Raw genomic sequence first — 21,283 nt, 5'->3', positions numbered from 1 at the left:
GATTCATGTCATCACTCCAATAATGATGTAATAATCAAACCTCCATTGTATATTGTAGCTATTTTAAGCGAATAACAATAAGACTCTATTATTCCTATTAGTCAAAAACCATGTGAATATGAAAATTTGCATATATTGTGCCTACATTTGAAAGCATGGTAATATATTACATTTCTAACTCAATGGGCCGATTGTGCTGTAATTGTGCATAACAAAGTTATAGCACCGCATTTCAAACTTCTCATCTGATTGCTGCTTTCACTATAAAGGGCCCTCGACATCAAATATAAAAGACCCGACTTTTACCAGGAGCCCCCCCGATACCCCTCGAGCTCATCGGTCAGGGTGAGTTAGGCTTCATTTGCTGGAGAGGCATTTAGAGTAACAAAGAAACGTCTTTGCGGTAATCATTATCCAAATGTGCTGGTGTGTGTTGTTTAAAGCAAGAAAAGGACAATGTGCTATGAAAGCTGTAGGGCGAGTGTGAGAGGATAATTTGCAATAACACTGAGTGTAAGAAAGCCAAATTTGTAAGGGGAAGCTTCACATTGTAGGAAAACACATCTCATCAATTATCATTATAAACGAATTTCTGTTGGCTGTTTACACTGAGTGTAGCATAAGTGGAGCGCTTAGCTCACTAAATAAGGTGTTTTTTCGAGTAGGTGATTATACGGCTTTACCTTAATATCATCAAGCAGCCTTCTTCTTTCACTTGTTCCCACAGTTTCTAGTTTTAACAAATACACAGCCAAATGTGCTTCCTGTCATTGCCTACAGATCTGAAAATCAGTAGTTTGTCCACTGTAGGCTTTATGTTTTACATCTAAATGTGCTACGTCACGGAGCGGGATAACTGCGCCGATTTGTGAAAGTTCAAACGATATTGTCATTTTAAATATGAATATAGTCTGTTTGAATACCTGCTACAGCATGTCTTAGTATTACAGATTGATATGCTGGTGCTTTTTAGTGTTTCTGCAGTAACTTCATTTGAACAGGCAGGAATTTGTTGTTCAATAAAGGCTTGAATTGGACCTAATGAAAATATTGATTGCATCAATACCAAAGGTGGTATTGGTATCGGATCGATACTAGTGTGATTGGATCGATACTTTGTTTCTATCCTCTAAGTTCGTTATGCAGGCCACTGGATTGTGTTAAATAAATATTTTTTAAATAAAAAAACTATACCTTTACCATGCACTATGTTTTATTTATAGCCTGTAGCAAATGTAAGTGTTTTATAGACAGGCGCATTTACATATACTGCCATTATAAGTTAAAAGGAGTAGTGTTAGTATTGGTATCAGCAATACTGCTCCTGTATTTACTTGGTAGTTCACAGCATTATTAGCCCTTAATCAAACAACTTAATTTGATACGGCAAGTTAAAAAAATTCTTGCATTTTCCATGTCACATAAATGATTCTAAAGAGTTTGTTTTTTCTTCTTTTTCTTCCTCCTCTTTCTTTCATCCATTAGAACTGCAGATATTTGTGTTGATTCCCTTTCCACACAGATAATACTTCTAGTCGGCCGTGGCTTGTCAAAGCAAACAGCATGTCCGCTTACATAAACAACAACAGCAAAAACAAATTGTTGATCTTTATTAACCTTGGAAAGGATTCCAGTCATGAGACATTATGGCAATCGACAAAATGTTCAAAGGACGCATGATAAAACCCCTCCCAGCATCAGATAGAGACCATCTCCAGTGGAATTTCAATATTTTTCTGTAATTGCAGTTTGTCTCATGCACATCACATCATCTGAGCTGGAATTTCAAATGGCTGCCTACGGCTAAATCTTCACACCATCTTTTTCTGAGTGTTGCAGACATGAGTGCATTTACAGCAATATTTGTTAGCCTGCAACAGAGGCAAGCACTCCGTGATCTAGCTGTCGGATGCATCAGTGTGGTTCTGTCAGTGTGTTTTGATTTTCAGGACAGAAGCTGCCAACAGAAAATGTTTCAGATCTTTCATTTCTCTATCCCACAAATTTTCTGTGTTCACTTATCTGAAATGTATTCCTGTAATTGTAAAAGGCGTGAAAGAGACACTTTTTAGATAGCGGCAATAACAACATTTTCAGCAACAAAAGGGGGGGGAAAAGAATTTCATTGCAGCGTTTTGGGTTTTCATCTAGCAGTGTTCAGGGAGGGCTCTCAATCATGCGGGTGGTAAATGGCATCGCTGGCCAATATCAAAGGTCAAACCAATACATCAGTCCAACTCGGAGGAAATAACAAGCCTCATACCTCACATTGATCCATCATTGAAGTCATTAAAACTAATGGAAATGTGACTATAATGTGAATACACAAACAAACACGTAGGCAGGACCGTCTTTTGTAATCATCAGTATTAAATGGTAAAGCCTGTCTCATCCAAACCACAATCTGCTGCTTTGTTTATCTCGCCATCATTAAAGCCAGATCTAATCCTCCCACCTTTGTCTGCTGCATCTGTGCACCAGCGCAGAAGGTCAGCTATATATTCCAAGAAACAACCATTAAAGAGAAAGACGACTGGTGTGCTTTACTGATCAGATTTGTTTTTTTGTTTTTTTGTGTTTTTTTTTTTCCAAGAGGGGATTCATAAGAAACAAAGTTGGAGAAGTCTGGAGGCTTGTCAGACAACTCATTTTTTCTCAGTTAGCTTGTGCCTCAGTACATTGATATTCATATAAAGTGAGCAATTTACCAAGTCTGCTATAAACATCTGGGCTAATTATCTCTAGGTCATTGTTTTATCACCAAAATCACTTAGAATGATGCACTGCGCTCAATTTTTAACGTTTCTTTCTGTAAACATATGGAGTCTGTAATTATTGGTTAACCTCTGCAGTGGCAGATAATTGTTTTGGCATATTCATTACGTGTGTGTGTGTGTGTGTGTGGAGACAGAGTGCATGGAAACATGTACTCTATGTGAGCATTTTCAACTTGTGCTAATGTCAAGTAAAATTCAGTAAAAATTTCTGTCATAACAACCACAGTCTAAACATTGTATTTAAACTTTATTTAAAAAAAAGAAAACACAGTAAAAAAAAAATGGCGTGACATTAATAATACAATGTTCAATTGCTCAATGGACAACCGTTTATTTTAACTAAACGTGACTCTTCCCCCATGTTCTTCTCTAATCTTCTGTGTCCTCCCACCTCGTCAAACTCTGCCAGCCGACGTACAGTAAGCCCCCCGCACACTGAACTAGCACATGAAATTCCACCTGACATGGCTTTACATAACCATAGCATTAGCAGATTGGAGCCCACCTTTGTGTTAATTTGTAAATCAGCATTTCGCTGGAATTGTTTGATTCCTGTGGATAAAAGGCAGACAGTAAACAGAGTTTCCAGGCATGTAGGCAAGTTACAGTAGACAGCATGTCCTGTTGCACGTGCCTTGTTAGCAAGCATTATCTTTAGCTTTTACTTTCTAACAAGATATAATGAATTAAATCAAAATTGCAAAACTGGAAGACTTATTAAAAGATTTGAAATAGACCAAATGCAACTTTTAAAGAAATATGACATTTAAAAAAAACTGTTAATTAGTTTTACGTACAAATTCATCGTCTGAAAAACCAGTGGTTATTTTTATATAATTATATTTCAAGTGTTTATGTAAAGAGTGAAAAAGGGGGACATGTCATCTTTTATAATGCACTCTAAAGAGCAGAAAAACTGGAAGTTTCACTGCTCAGTCAAATCCTATTTTCCCTTTGACCTTCATTTCAGGTGGAGTCATTCTCGATTATGAGTGTGTCCCAAAGGCCACAAGGATAATCCAGGATAGAGGTTCAGACTTAATCTTGCACTCCGGGACAGAGGCTCAAGAAAACATATTGCTGTTCATAACTTGGTGACCTATAAGGAATAGACTTTTGAGACACTACAAAATCTGGACTATTTAAAGTCAGTGGTTTGGACTAGCTTGGGATCCATCACCATACTGTATCTCTTGGAAACCTGACCTCTGTGCCTTTCGTCCCTTCTGTGAGAAACATAAACATTATAAAGCTGACATATTAATCAGGCTGCAATTTAAAAATCCAGAGCTTTCATTTATACATTACTTGTTTGAAAGGCCTTAGTAATTACAGTATAATTCATTCACTTTAGTCTTGAACTCTAAAGTGAAATTGACTGTGCTCGCTTTCTGTAAAAAGATGGGTAGTTGTGTATACTTCACTTCAATTTAAGTCAGATTAAAAGAGACTATATTGTGTTTAACAGAGATACACCATTGAATTCACAGTTCCAACTACTCAGACCAATCAGATTCAGTGGCATTTATGCAGACATTAATTAGATGTTGTAAAACCAGGATGGGATTAAAATAAATAAATGTTATTTTTCAAGCCAACCACCGTCATATAACATTACGTGCTGGGACAGAGCGGTCCTGTATGATTGATGAATCTGCTTGAATGCAGAAGTTTGTGAAAGAAGTTCTTCTGCAGTTACCTTGAGTGGTTCAAGTCCAAGTTCAGTTACATCATGACCATTGTACAACATCTTGCAGTTGCCAGCTGCATACAGAAATTAATAATAGCTAATGCATTGCTGAAAACACGTCTCTGTCCTTGGGACAGATGTCTGTTCATGCAAGGTTTTACTCCTTGTTTCTTATTTCACCTTAATACTCATTCTGATAGATGACTGTGTGTGGGGAGAACACGCAGAGTTGTCACGTAAAGGCCCGACGATGGATTCAATTCAAATATTTCAGCTATAGGATTTTAGAATTATTAAGGGACTGAATTAAATTTGACTTCCTACACAAAAAACAAAGCATGCCTGATTTAATTGGACCACAATTCAGTTCCTTGAAGGTCGTCTCCTCGTGCACGTTTTCAAGCACAGCTGTGATTTTTAGATCATCCTGGAAGTTGTGTTTTAACCACTTGCATTAGTCACCTGCGATTTCGTCATGGAAGTCAAACTTCCACAGAGAGCAAAACATCTGTGTCAAGCTGACCCAGCTTTTTTGTTGATGATCATCACTGTAGAGGAAAGCTGGACCCTGGCTATGTCCCAGTGACATACAGCAGCCTTCGCTGAAAGAGTCTAGTATCCAAACATAAAGGTGTTTTGTTGTAATGTCCTACAGCCTATAAGGGAGAACATTTGGCACAAACCACCTGGACTGTTTTGTTTATCATCATGTGCCAGCACATAGCGCTCTCAAAGGGCAGGTGGTTTTTTTTAGCCACACGAAGAAAATCTTCCCTTATTACCCACCCTACTCAGCCAATTTGTGTCGCTACCACTTTGTATTATTCTTCAAAATGAAATTCAAATCGAGGGGTTTTGTTTGACACCACAGATCTAAGACGCACCGCAAACCAACACATGAAGTACTTTCTATTTGTGGATTAGAATGAGAAAAATACTTGTATTATCAATTTTTTATAATGAATGAATGTTTGTGATTAGATTTCTCTATGGGCTGTTTCAGTTGGTCAATTCATGATCATTTTAACATATTATAATTTTCTATTAACTTTTACCATATAGAAATTATGCACACTTAACCACTGTCTTTAGATGCCCTTTATTAGCAGACACCTGAGTCTCTATTATAAAATATCATTCCTGACAGATCTCTGCCCTGTGTGAGTCATGTCTAAATCCTGGGCCTCAGACTGCTGGCATAGCTCCCTGCAGCTATATTAAAGAGGTAGAAAAGCTTAAACAGAGTGTAATTGACTGGCAGAGCTTACAGGGTCATGAAGGTTCACCTGTGATTTACAGGAAGCACTTCTTTAATCTTTGTAATTCTTTAAATATTTCCTCCTCCAGTGAAATACACCAAAGGTCAATGTCTGACCACTCAGGGCATTTTTACAGCTTTGTAGCCTTTTAGGCATAACTGCAAAACTTTTGACATTTACATAGATGTGAAAAGAAGTCAAGCACCTGAGGGAGTAATGCCCCCTTTAACTGATTTTGGCTTATGTCCTTGCAGTTTCTCACATTAAAAATATCTTTGTTGTCTTCTGTGTTATACTTCAGTGATTTTCTCTCAAGGGCAGCAATATGTCACAGGCATGTTTTTGCAAATAGAAAAAAAACCACTAATAAGTATGATTAATTGCTAATCGGTCCGTCTTCCGATTTGTGCCAGTGTTGCCATTATTTTGAAAATAGCTGCTCGGTGAATAAATAGATAAAATTTTCACTCTAATCAGCGATGCTTGATAGTGCACTATGTTAAGGCTCATAGTGACAGCGACACAGTGACTCACACTGTTTAATAAGCTGTCAACAAACTAAAGCAACTACATGTGTGCATGTGAAAAATGTCTTATCTTTGTATATGGGACACCAAGGGGTTAGCCTGTTTCTTCCAATTTACTAAACTGAGACCGTCATATTTACCATTTCTGTGTGGTATTTTAACTTTTCAAACACCAAACAGGCTCAGGGGACAACAAATCAGATCTGATCCGTTTGAAATGTCCTTTACCTCAAATGTCAGAGGATGGCATTAAAAGAGCTATAAAAGGACTAAATGAAATAAAATATAAAGTGAAGCCTCATGAAAAACTGACTTTTCACATCTAATCTGCTAAATAGTTTAACAACCAGACAAATACATCTAAAAAGTCCCCTTAGCCTGAACTTTTCACCTAATGGCATTGCTTTTCCTTCTTTCCTTTCCTTCATTTGCTTCCTTCCTTACTTATTGAAATTGTGTCTTGAAATTATGTTTGCACTTTTCAATAGTCATGAAATTATAAATTATTTTAGTATTTTTTTTCTTGTGTTTTATCTTTTAAAACACATATTCACTTATATTTTTTCACACACTTGGTAATACAGTATTCAAGTGTTGCTATTGCCAGAAGGTTGCTATAAGACACCTACAAGCTGTTTGCTAACCAGAGTTAAAAAATAAAAACAAAATTAAAAGAACTCGTCAGGGTCATGGTACTGTGCTGGTGTCATAATATGTAGAAAAATATGTAGAACAGCTGCTAAAGGAGGCTAGCTTTTTGAAGTTTCAGCTTTTGTTTGTCCTTAAACTTTTAATAGATAATAGACCAAGAAATTCTTTGTAGTGAAGAAATTCACACTTTTTCTTCTTCATGAACTTCACTGTGATTCGATTTCCTATTCAAGCTAACTTTTTCACCAACTGCCATTTAGCAGCACAGAGATTAACCTCAATTGTCTTATTGAAGGACTGCATGACAATCCTCTTTGTATCACCTAAGAGGTCCATGAATGGACACAAAGGTGGGACCATAAGTCCAACTTTAGTAAGGTCCCAGTGACATGGATCTAGAACTTTTGGCAGATTGCTGCAGTTACCCGTAGTATGCATAGAAGACACCAGTTTGCCTGCAAAACCAACAACTTGAGAAAGTGCAACACAAACCAGAAACGTAGAGTGTTCACGAGTAAAAAGTGGGCTTTACCTCTGCAGCCAACATGGTTGCAGGTTTTCAACTTTTATTCTACTCCTCAGCGGGTGTTTACAAGCAAGTTCGTGTCTCCCATGCAAGCTGCAGCCAACCAGGGCAACCTTCAATCGACCAAAGCAGTCACATTGAGGTTTTTGGTGGAGGACCATCTTTGTGACTAATTTCACGTAACCAGCAGCCATGTTGGAGAATGCACATTTTTCACTAGCAAACAGAGATTACCAAGGGGTCTGAAGTCTTTGATCCAAAGGTTTGTGTGACAGGGTACAAACTCCTCAAACAGAGAAACATGTGCTGTTCAGTGTGATTAGGCACTACTGTACAAATATAGAAATTATGCAAAGACTATAATACCCATAAAACCGTCAGTCAAAACAAAAGTAAAAAAAAAAAAGTCAAATTCTGATATTAGCATGTCACAAAGAAATTTTTAACTAGTTCCCTCAATGTATGTATGTGTATATATATATATATATATATATATATATATATATATATATATATATATATATATATATATATATATATATATATATATATATATATATATTGGAAAACGATGACGTCGAGTTTCAGTTTCTACATTTAGCTCCACTGACATCAAACAATGTTCTAAGAAAAACTATTAGAGAGCTGGAAACCATTCACAACACCAAGTATTACTAATAAAGTGCTCAGAAAATCACTCGCCGCAAACACTACCCATTACTCTCTGATTGCCATCTTCTCTCACCCCAGTGTTTGTCATTCAGGTAGCAATGTTCTCAACTGTTGACGCCCTTCCAGACAGAAGACTGTGATTTTATGGATTGCTGTTCAGCTGGGAACGCTTAAAGTGCTCACAATTTCATGTTTCTTAGTACATTGGCGTTTCTCTAGATTAGTGTAATATTGAATTGCACAACACATGAACACACTTAAATTGATTTTTTTTTGTTTTTTATCCATGTACCTTTAGACATTTACTTTGAGAGTTTAAATGATTTTGCAATTTTGACTACCCTCAAAAGTAGAAAAGAAATGAAGCACAGTCACACTCAAGATTTCAGCCACTGTATTGTCATTATAGATGGCCTGTCTCTCTATTTTCTTTATTGTTTTTTGTGTGTTTTTTGTCATTGAGATTAAACCTCTAAGCATGGTGCTTGATGCTCTTCTAAAAACAAAGTAGGTGTTGATTCCTAGTGGGATCAATAGCACTAGTAGCCCATTCACATAACTCTGAGTGATTTATTTCCATCTTGTATAAAACATTGTGAGCTAGGAAGTGCGACCTGACCAGTCAGCCAGTGAAATCTGCTCCCTTAGAGATGCTGCTTTTCTGTCTTTAGATTGTGGTGATAATGTTGCGTTGATTGTGACCAATCAGTGGTTTCTGGTGCACCTACCAGGGTGTTTATCAGAAATTAATCATTTGCAAATGTGCTACATTCAATTATTACTGAACAACAATAATCTAAAGGGCAGACACAGTCTGACATCTTTGAATTAAAACTGCATAGAAAACAAATAAAGCTACTGTTGTTTTTTTGTTTTTGTTCTGTTTTTTCCACGTTGCTCTAGAAGTTTTGACATTTTTTGGAAATGTAAAATGTAAAAAATGAACATGGTGAACTTTGACCACCAACAACACATTCATGAAGTTGTACACAGGAATCTATACTGTGCATCTTTGCACATTGTAATGGTGTCAATAATTGATATTTGTTAATGTTTTTAATCATAAGAAGTTGAGTATCATATACTTTATGCTTTTACCTCAGTATATCTATAGTATATCTATAAAAAGATATCATTAGTAATGACACTTTTTGGGTAAAATCATATAAGGTATTTGTTAAACATTTTAAGGTGTAGCTCTGGGCATAGCAGCTTCTGCCTATGGACCAGTAGGTGCAATAATTTGGTCCGGACTGAAATATTCTGAAACTGTTAAATGGATTTACATAAAATTTACATTCATAGTCAACTTCAGTGGTGGCTTGACTTTGATCATTCATGAGGTCAAAATATCTATTTAACCATTTCTTTGCTCCAGCACTTAATCCGTCTTATAGCTTGGTTCTCGTTAAATAATCAATCACAGGCTGACATAGCAGCTAGTGAGGCTTTATACTTGGAGATTTTACATGCTCAGCGTGGAGACTGAAGAGCATTAAGGCAGGTATTTACACTGTTCGCAGTGTAAATACCTGCCTTAGTGCTCTCATTAGCCTCAAGAATTTACATCATCAGCAATCAGTAATTCTTTCTTCAAAAATAATCCAACTCACCATTTAAAGCAACTAGACATTGCTTCTCTGACCCCTTGCAACCTCTGGGTAACGTGTCACGGATCAGGATAATTTAATGCAAGCTGATAGCTCATTAGAATGCAAACAGAAACAGGCTGTGCTAAGCTATGTTTGACAGATTGGAAAATACAAGCCACACTGCCAGTTTCGCTCAGATATGCGACAGGTTATTTCATGATTAGTCATGGTCTCTTATGACTCACCCTGCAAACACTGACTGCTGGAGAGGGAGTTCAATCTTCTGCCAATGTCACACTGACTAACAGAGTTAGGAGAAATATCCAAACCTCTATAACACACACTTCACTCACTCTGTCTACCAAGGAGTTCAAACCACAGTTACATTGTCTGCATTTGGAAGTGACGCGAAGCAATCTAGCATCGCTACGGCGCCATTGTTTGGACTCACAACAACAAGTGGCCCTTCTTGCGTGAGTTGTATTTTCATACCTTTTATGAGTTTTAATGGAGTTTTCTCAGTGTCCTGTGCTAGTGTTTGTGCTTTATACGAGCTTGTTTGGAATTTCACCATAGCATATATAAAATGCAGTTTTGCGAAACATTACTTTTAAAAGTAACTTGATGATTACTCCTACATTATTGTTGCATTACAGCATAACCTACCAAGAGAAGTAACTCATAGTACTTTTTTCATTACATCCCTACAAAATTTAACTTGTGCATGTTGATTATGATATACAGAGTGAGTAGCCTACTGTACACTGATGCGCACTGATTATACTTCACTGCAATCTGAGTTTATGCTACATCTTCTCCAACACATAACCAGAAACAAGCTTGGCAATTCATTGTCCATCAGAGCAGCCCACCAGTGTGTCGAAGCTGCACTTAGTTTTCTGTTCTTTCTTAAATATATGCAGTGGAGCTCCTTAGTGGCTGACAGACACTGATTATCAACTCAGCACAAAATAATGCAAATACTTCTGCAATGTAATGGCCTTTCAGTCATTTTGAAAGCTGACCTTAGCATGCTAAGCTGTCACAGCCGTACAACCAGATACACTGTGCTATAGCAAAGAGTCAGAAGGAGACTGAAGTATTGTGAATGTATCAGGGATTTTCTTTTCTTCTTCTTCTTTTGCGACAGGAAAAATGCAGCAACATTTTAACAGCAATGGATGGCTTACTTGAAAAAGTAACAACAACAAAAGTTGTAGAGTAAATAGTAATTAGGGTTGTCAAAGAAATCAACACTCATCAGAAAAGTGTTTACCAGTCTAAAAATGAAATAAGATGATGCTCATGATATCGTATTCGTTTTTTAAATGAAGATGACTGGTTGAGTCACTGTCCCAACTCAGGCAAAATCGCTGATATAGGAGTTGAAGAAGTAGAAACCAGAAGGAAAGAAATCTTTTTCAAGTTTTTCAAAGTTTGCATCATCTCCCTCTGTATAATCTGGAAATTTCTGATCTTCTGCACTGATGTATGCTTTGACATGGGTCATGTCTTCAATCCAGCCATGCCAACCATGCAACCTGCACGTGGTTACAAAAACTGAAAGCCACAACCAGTTTAGCAAGACCAGCATTGTTTTTCACATGCACCGTAGTTCCTGAGAACAAGAACAGTGGATGTAAAAAGCCAGACTTCTTGCAGCAATAGAAGATGCCCACTGCTGGGCATTTTTTTTTTTTGTGTGTGTCCTGTTTGGATCTTTAGCCATCAGAATTGTTGTCTTAAGGCCGAGAAAGATGCCAAACAGATTTATTTTACCAAGTGGATCATCATGGCCTTGCCATATTGGTCCATTTGATTGACCTTTATTATAATTATGTATTTATTTTATTTTCGGTTGCTACAAACGGGACAGACATGACTGGGGGATAGGACAGGGAGAAAGAATGAAAGAAAGAGAGGGAGAGAAAGAAAAACAGAGGGGAGAAGAGACGGTGAGAAAGGGGGAAAGAAAGAAAGAAAAACAAACAAAACACCTGGATCACCTGTATGGAGAAAAAAAAACAGAAGAGAAAGTAAGCAAAAAAAGAGCAACATAATAAAAACAGCACCATCACAATAAACTAGCTAGCAGTAGATAACAGTAGATACTAAATATTAAACGCTATTGTGCAGCACGCAAGATAGACAGCGCACAATGTGCTTTGAGGCAGCAGCCATGAAGGGTGTAGTCCGCGTCTGTGAACACCCGTGTGTACACCTGTGTGCATACCTGTGTGGATCAGCATGCTTGTATTCCAAAGGTTTCTCCATGTAACGATCAGCTAGGGAGTGTGGGGAGCCATAGCCCCGTCCACCAGGGTATGAAGCAGGTATGGAGGAGATCCAGGCCCCAGACATCCAGAGGCCCCAGAGTACGAGGACCCGAGGAGGACCACCAAAGGGGGGGAACCGTGCCACCCTCCTGGGAATAGCTGAGTAGAGCCCCAAACGAGAGGTCACCCAGCAGCTACGGAGCAGAGGCCAGAGGGGGTTGCAGTGGTGTGCCCACGGGCTCTGCCGGCAGCCAGCTGTGCCAGAGAGAACCAGGCTTCAGGCCCAGAGGCCTGAGGGCATCCCACCCCCCAAAAGGGGCCCAGCCGGGCCACAGGCGCCAGGCCCCGCCAATCGGCCACCAGGAGTGAGCCGGTACATACATGTGTGCCCAGCCCCAGTCGACAAGAACCACCAACACACCAACGTCTGAGGGCATCAGCCACTGGCAGGGAGTGTGGTGAGGGGAGATAGGCCTCCGTACTTAGGAGGGCCTGAGATGTACCCAGAGAGGTTGAGTCTAAGACCCAACCTGACATATAGGCTGTATCCCAATTCAGGGTCTGCAGCCTTAAAGGCCCCATTTCAAGGCCGATTACGTCACAGCGGCGCGCCGAAGGCTGTCCCAATTCAAAGGCTGCTCGAAATGCAGCCCTGAAATGCGTCCTTCATATCCCTGAATTTTAAGGCTGTGGCAGTGTAGACTTCGTGGCCCAACATATCCCAGAATGCATAGCGCGGCGGTGGGTGTGGATAATTTCGCCGAAAAAAAACGGCGGATGAGGGGCGGCCGAAGAGTAAACTTTAAGTAAGTACTGAATATTATGTCACTTATTTATGTGCAAATGTTTAATAACGCAGAACATTAAAACATTACTGTTGGCAACATGTCGGCATAGTTATGTGACATTAGTGAAGTTTGTACTAACTTGGTTTTAAAGCCTTTACTTTAAAATATACACCGTTCAATAGCTGAGCTTAATCTTACAGAGAATGATCAAAGCTCATGTAGAAAGAAACAAACAAATGAACAAAAGATTTTCTCCTTCATTTCTGTCAAACAAAGCTGTATGACACGTTTCCAGCTGTTAGTATCATGGTTGCTAGGCAACCTGGGCAGCACAACGGAGGCTAGACCGTCCCATTTTACAAGCCTCGCACTTCTGGCCTTAGCGGTCTTTGAGTACGTGGCCCTTGAGGATCGTTGAGGCTGCGTACTTTAAGGCTGCAGACCCTGAATTGGGATACAGCCATAGACACAGACGAACAGGCGCACGCGGACACAAACGTGCATTCCCAGCCCCATATACACAACCAAATACTCGGCACTCACCCAACGTGTAGACAGACACAAATAGACACTGCACAGATAGTCACACTCCCCAAACATACTCTATATCCCAGGTCCAGGTACCCCCGCCCCCAGAGGGGCAAGCCGCACCTAGACCCAGGAGATGTTACCCTTCTGTCTGGGGTGGAGGCAAGCGGACCACCTCCTTATCTGCAGTAGCAGGGAGGCCCCGCATCCCAGACCCCAGTCTGACGGCCAGCACCTCCTCCCAGCCCCCCAGCCCTGACGGCTAACAGAACCGGGGTGAGTGAAGACCCCAAACCTCCCTACGCCCGCTCATATGTAGTGTTGCTGTGTGCTGTTCTGAAGTGCATTTAAAACATCAGAGAGCAGCACGGCTCCTCCCGAAGACCTGTAGTGTCTATATGCATTTAAAATTGAGGGTAGGGCACCAGCGCCAGAGGTGGGTTGGAGTACACCGACCATCCTCTGGATGCTGTAAAACGTGCCCACCCCCAAGGCCCTATATGTATGTGTTATGTGAGAGTGTGAGTAATGTGGATGTCTAGGTTGCAGAATAAAATTGAGGCACAGGCGGCCAGAAGGGGACAGAGGGGGAATGCCTCCCCTGCACCCTGGTGACATACCTGCACCCCAAGCCCTGCGTGTGTGGATGGGTGTGGTAGAGCCTTAGCAAGACCAGCATTGTTTTTCGCATGCACTGGAGTTCCCGAGAACAAGAACAGTGGATGTAAAAAGCCAGGCTTCTTGCAGCAATAGAAGATGCCCACTACTGGGCATTTTTGAAACCCCCACCCCACAGTTTGAAGGCACTTTTTGCTTTAAATTTCAGAACAGGAGGCCGTATCCATCATCTGTATGCAGTCTATTCATGCTGCTCTAAATCACATCGATAGCAACAATTCTTCAGCATTCCAAAAATCATATATATCATCAATAGGTTTAGTCTCTCAAGAATTATAAGATACAATAGTTGTGCTTTTATATGCCGAGTTACAACTAGCATTTGGTCCAACCTTAAATATTTAACATTTTATTGCTATTAGAGTCTCATAATCTGATATAAAACTCATCCTTGAAGTCATTGGAATCATCCAACTGCATCACAGTAGCCTGTAAATAAAATATAATAAGGTAAATCTGTCTGTCCTCCGAGACCCACCCATGATTTATTCAATAATACTAACATTTTTTGGTTAGATGAATTAATTCTTACCAAACAAACATTCTATGTCCATGAAACCAATACATACTGAGGGAAAGTAGCCATTAAAGGATTATTCTGTGCCTGTAATTCAAGCATCATCTTCTCAGACTGTATTAAACGCTTGCTTTGTTAAAAGTAACTGACTCTATTCTTTAGTGGAACTCGACTTAATGTCATCATGCTCGACAGCTCCTTCAAGCAGAAAAGACTTATTTAAAGATAGAGCTTTGCTAATTACCAGGTTGTGCTTGTGGATTTAAATACAGAGTGCTGTTTAATCACCTCCCGTCCAAATTAAAACATGTAAAATCACCAATGCTGCACTTTAAATAGGTTGCAGGGAGTAGACTTCTGTACTTGTGAGGGTGAAAACATTGCTTATAATTAAATTACAATATAAAGCTATATTTGACACTTGCCATATTCCTTAATAAGCTTGATAATATTTGGGAAAGTTTCTAAGTCATTATAAGTATGTATTAAACTGAAGAGGAAAAGAAAAATTGAGTTCAAGGAGACGCCAGGAGTACATCAACTGGAGGGCAAGTCATAAAAGAAGAGAAAACGCTTACCCGCTTAAAAATGTATCTCAAAATTTGTAGAAAAAGTTTTTCAAGCAATAACAACGTCATAGCAGCGGTTAGAAATTTGGGCTATCATGTCAGAGATGCCCCAGAAAATAAGTATTCTGGTTGGAAATTATGTGAATAAATAATGTAGAACATGATTACTGGTTTAGGGCACAGTTAACGCTGAAACTTGACTGGCCTGTTTGCTGTTTTAAATTGTTGGTCATAAATGGCTGCAGCAGTCTTCTGTTCATCTATATGTAATTGCCCATGTTAGGCCTCCGTTAGTCTAAAAGTGCTTGCACGGATAATGAGACTTTAAAAAAATTCAGTCTATAGTGCTATATGGGAATAGTTATTTCAAAGAATTTTATTTTTTTCCCTAACAAAAATATCTCAGGAGAAAAAGACATAAGTATAGCTACCCAGCTTCATCTCACTTTGTGTGTCAAGGGGAGACTGCATGGAAAGACCTTATCGTATTATAAGCAAACAATAAAACTGAAAGATTCCCTTAAAAGAGCTATCAGGAAGGCTTTATATCAGCCTGAAAAAGCCTTGGTGTGCTGGCCGATTTAAACAGCCATAGGCAGTTTTAGATTCCATAATAACAACATAAGAGCTGAGCAGAAGGCTGCGTCTGCAGTTAGAACAGTGTCATATCCACCGAGGATCTATTTGCATTAGAGAGGAGAGCTTATTTTTTCCTTTTTTTTTATAATAACTGGCAATTTGTTAAAGAGGATGTTTTGAAATAATCTTCATATAAAGGCTATTTATTGAAAGAATGCTTTTATTTTTAAATTGCTTTGTCAATAACCAAAGAAGTAACAGCAATCATAATGCGCCTGTAGGTGAAGTAACCAAGAGTACATATAATTATGGCAGTAAATGGTGTAAAAGTGGAGTCAGAGGCTTAGCAAGAGGCCTGGCACTTCTGCTCATATTGAGTGAAGTGGATGTGTAGAGATACAAGATAAAGTATAAACTGTCGCACTGGCGTTTAGTGCCTTTGTTTACTCTCTCATTTCCAGGCTGATATTCAGCACAGTCTCTGTGAGGCTCTATCAATTTTTGGGACAAACATTATGCAAGACTTGATTACCAAGTGGTCAGTCTCCACTTTGCTCTGACTGTCCCTCTGTACCCTGCTCTCCATGGGAACACGGTGGGTTTCACTTGACATCCAGACCACGCAGCAGCTCAGCCTCTGATGAATGCTAGTCTATGCTGGCTCCCGGGGGTAGGCCGGGGCTTCCTAGTCTCTACTGCAGGGGCTGTGTGAGAGGAGAAAGGTTACATTCAGTTTACATCATAAAGGCTAGACGGAGACACACACACACACACAGAGGCCTTCAGATACAGAGACTGCCTCTATCTGGCTTCGTTTCTTTCTGTCACTCTTTCTAACACTCAAAGACACAGCGACACACTCACTTATACATCATTCAATTGCTGTTCCTCTTACAACATCAAGCTCTCACTCTGTTTGGTGCTCAATAAAATTAGACCCGCTGTAATGAAGAATTTAGGAAGCGCAACTTCTAATGCAGTTATGATGTATTGTGTTTTTTACATCATTTTTCAGAAGCCTGCGTGGGCTACGAAGCTGAACCATCATAATATCTGAACTAATCTAAAGCAACTGGTATAATTGAATACTATACATTAGAGAGCTAAAACTTTACATTTTATACACTTATACATTATAGAATGCTTACTGCACTCAGGTCTGACACTGCCCTGCAGCATAAGGAGGGAGTTGTGGAACTCATGTTAGTGTTAGGTCAGGTCAAAGTGATTTTATCAATTCAATCTCATAAAAACGTACAAATAGTCAGATCGATGTTCTAATGTGTGTTCTACCTGCTTCAATTTCATGTGTTTAAAGCAAACTTGGCATAGAATTAAGGTCAAGCAGAAAGACATATTTATTCATTTACATGCATGCAAATTGCCATGACAATGCAGCAAATACATTTTCGCACTGCCGTAACTTCACTGCGCAGCTTTCTCAGTGCATGCATAAAACAGATCTCTCCAGCTGATGAATTATATCGCACTTAAAGCATATTGTCATTAAAAGTGAAAATGTGGTGCCTTAAGCCAATTTTAAACTGAAACTCTGACCCAGTACCAGGTTATGTACCAGGTTATACCAGGTTACTATATGTAGCCAGATAAAAAGACAACCTTGTCACACTGAAAATTCTGATTTTAGGCTTAGCATACTCACCTACCCATTAACATACACAAAACTGCATAAATAAAAAAGATCAAAATCTAGCAGAAGCAAGAACAAAGGACATATAAAGAGTTCATTGGTGTTAAGCCCATTTTAGTTGACCTTTAAAGCTATATGTCTGTATGCAGTCTTATCCTTCTGTAATATTCAAGACTGTTTTCTTCATTTTAATGTAATGTCTGGAATCCAACACTAATCCTAAAAAAGTTGTTATGCTGAAGTAATTTGTAAAACATTTAAACCCTACATTGAACCTGAAGAAAGACTATATATCAAGTTTTTAAACTGAAAAATTTGCTTGTAATTTAAAATATATATTCTAATTTTAAAATTGTAACCTACAATTTTTGCTGTTATGAGACAGCAAAGAGTCCCACAACAAGAGTCACTCTTACCTCCACACTGGATCCTTTTCTTCTCTCTCACTGCCTGCTGATATGCCTTCCCCTTCTCCTTGTATGCAGACAGTCATTTGTAGCCTACATTGAAAATATTAAAATGGGGTTGTCACCCAGATAGCCCCCAAAAACTGAAGCTTTTGAAAATGTGGATACAATCGTGATATGGTGTGTTTTAACCCAAACAGTAACTAAACAGAGTGCTGTTTACAATGGACTAAGATGAATGGGAATCCTGCGGTTTGATAAATCCAAACTTACAAATTTTAGAAATCACAGTCACTGTAACCTCTACCTGAGCAAAAGACCTATCCAGCTTTTTATCAACACAATGGTCAAAAGTTGGGATCTGTGATACAGGTCAGAGGTCCCCAACCCCCGGGCCAGTACCGGTCCATGAGTCGCTTGGTACTGAGCCGCGAGAGTTGAGGCTGGGGTGTGAAATTTATGGTTTTTATCGTTAACTCGGTTTCTCTGGGTCTTTTCCCGTGTTGTAGTTGTGTCTTATTTTGAAAGAAATATTTACACATTACCACAGCAATTACACAGTGAATTCGCATTTATTACACAGTTTTTGTCTTGGTCCTATCATTTTATTTGGTTGTATTTATCCGCGACACCTTAAAGGCCGGCCCGTGAAAACATTGTCTGACATTAAACCGCTCCGTGGCGCAAAAAAGGTTGGGAACCGCTGATATAGGTAACTTGCAGATCTGTAAAAGTGCTTTTAGCTGTAATACATTCAGCCCTTTAAAAGAGTCTTCAAAAACATTTGGCTCATTATAAAAATTAAAATTAAAACCATTGAGTGGCTAAAAACCCTATATCAAATAATAATGTGAAGAGTTTTCATATTACTTTCATACGGTGCTTTAGTTCCCAAAATTTTGTAGTTTTCTACAATGAGGAAAGGATGTGATGAAGTAGTTGTAAAAATGCATAAGTCACAAGAGAAAATGCTGCTTACCTTACGTTCAAAGTAATCTGTGTTAAAATTTTGTCCTTCAATCATTTTTAGCTTTTGATATGTTGCATTTGTTCAGTTTTGAAGGAAGAATTGGGTTTAGATCATTTTAAAATTATTGCATGCTCTTTTCATTTTTTACATATTGTCTCTTCACGTTTATGACTTTATTACCATAGATCATACAACAGCAACAACAGAAAACTCAGCATGGCATTCTGCATTTAAAAAAAGAAAGTCTTCTCATAGCATTATGTGATTGGCAGACTGTGCATCACTCTGGATGCATTTCTATGTCATTTCTATACTTGAGGTCACAACTGTTGTCATTTTCCTTCAGGCAGCACAACTGGCTGCCGTCTTCAGCTGCTGGAGCCGCCACTGTTGCCTGATAAAAGCTCATGTTCAAGTATTTCACATTTCCCTACCCACTTCTGTAACCTATTAAAACTCACGATCCATATAAAATTGGCATTCAGGAGATTCGTTTATGGAAACGGTATAGAGTAACAAGGCACTCAGACAGCTGCAGTGCTGTGAATAGCTATAATAGTCACAGCCATTGTATCTAGCACATGTTATTTTGAGGGGTCTGTCAAATGTCGTTGTGCCTCCTTGATTAACAAATTAATTACTTTAGAAAGTTTAATACATAGTTTCACTTAGTATTTGTAAGGTTATTGTCCTTACAGGCTGTAAAACAAGTGCAGAATATTTAATATACATATATTTTTTAGACAATAATAAGATACTCTTAATCCTTATGTTTCCTACATATTTTACATACATGTACTATGGAATAATAATTTTCTGTGAGAAGCAATCATAATAGCAAAATAACATTTTAAAACGTATTTCTTCTTAAAGCTCTACGTATGTAATTAATGTCATCTAAAGATTAAAAAAAGATTGTTATTATTATTGTTTTTTTTGCAAAGTTACAGTCAATTTTCATATTTAGCAAAAGGACAGTCTATCCTTTTCTTTACCACAACGTGCAGCTTTTATCCCAAGTACAATTATTACTAAAAAGCGTATTTATATTCATTTGACTCTGGTGTCATTTAGTTTTCAATCATATTAGTTAACATTAATTGTGCTGTATTCATATGATAAAAAACAGCCAGGGTCATTTTAACTCCCACATAGAAGACTTGAAATAAACGCACAACCAGCCAATCCTGAAGTCTAATCTCTCCAGCATGTCCTAGGTCTGCCCTGGGGCCTCCTCACCTCCTTCCCCTAGGACATGCCCAAAACACCTCGCCTAAAAGGTGCCCAGGAGGCATCCTGGTCATACCATCTGAACTGGCTCCTTTTGATTTGGAGGAGTGGCAGCTCTACCCTGAATCTCTCCCAAACCACCAAACCTTACACCCTATCTCTAAAAGATAACTCAGACACCCTTTAGAGGAAGGTCATTTTTGATTTTATCCACAATCTCATTTTTTCACTCACTATCACTCACTATCGCTCCATCTGGAACAACTTTTAGTTGTCACGCCACCCATTTGAAGATGAGAAGCATGGCCTAAGACTTTGAGATGCTAATTCTCATCCCATCTGCCTCAGACTCAGCTGCTCCAGTGCAGGCTGGAGGTCACATCATCTGCAAAAAAGCAGGGATGAGACCACTGAATCCTCCTCCCTCCGAACATTGGCTGCACCTAGAAAGTCTGTCCATAAATGTTATGAGTGACAAAGTGCAATCCTGTCTGCCCAGTGTCAACCAAGCTCTGTCTATGGTTGTACAGAGACCAGAAAAAACTAAAAAAAACCCTAAAGCTAAACATGCACTACAGGCAGTCATAGGACCCCTCCTGCTATGCTCAGGGCATCTTACAGAGGGAACAAACAGATGCTATTTCCTCACTTCCATGAGTGTCATTGCTGCTATGACGCAGCAGTATCAGCTCTCTTTTTTATAGGATCCATGGCAAATATATATTTTTTAAAAATATTTCAATTAAAACAACATACTGTAAATGTGCTTTTGACTTTATCCCCCGGGACCCCCAGACATTTTTTAAAAACCCATCAAATCAAAGCAGAAATAGAAAACAGTGGCACAATGGAAGCGATGAGAATGGCCCATGATTAGGAATGAATTGACAAAGTCGTAAAACATGGGACTGATGGGTCCACACAGACCCAATTTAGAAGGATGATTGGTAAAGTAATTACTACACCTTTAGGCAAATCCAAAGAGTGGTTATACAGCACAACTTGTGACTTAATGTGCTTCATATTAAGATGTGTATGCAAAGATCCACCTATCTAAACACATTAGCAATTTAGTGAGTAGGAATAAGTATTTAATGCATATTCTTATGAAAAATTACTGTGCAATGTGATTTTCTCATTGGATGGTAGATTATTTGGGTCTAGATTAGTGCTGTCCTTCTCGTGCATGCTTGGCTAACACATACAACAGTACTGTACATATGTGAATTTGATACCATTTTGTCACAGAAGACACCCTCTCCATTTGACACACAAATGCAAATGACCTCTCTTTACCTGTTTCTCATTATCTCTTTTAAAAAAAAACACGTCTCAGTTTCCATTCATTTTATCTTTCTCTATCTACCCCCTTGTCTTCATCGCCACTTCTTTATAC

At 38.8% G+C, this 21,283-nt stretch overlaps 1 protein-coding gene across 10 annotated transcripts in view; it reads left to right on the top strand.

Annotated features, from left to right (window-relative positions):
- LOC309716083 (neurexin-2-like) overlaps positions 1-21,283 on the top strand; it is a 130,503-nt gene that overhangs the window by 65,532 nt on the left and 43,688 nt on the right. The gene's annotated exons all lie outside the window — the stretch shown is intronic.

The sequence above is a fragment of the Aulonocara stuartgranti genome (assembly GCF_965226115.1).
Source record: "Aulonocara stuartgranti genome assembly, chromosome: 10".
NCBI lineage: Eukaryota > Metazoa > Chordata > Actinopteri > Cichliformes > Cichlidae > Aulonocara > Aulonocara stuartgranti.
The sequence above is the reverse complement of the archived record's forward strand: the minus strand, read 5'-3'. Positions and strand labels throughout refer to the sequence as shown.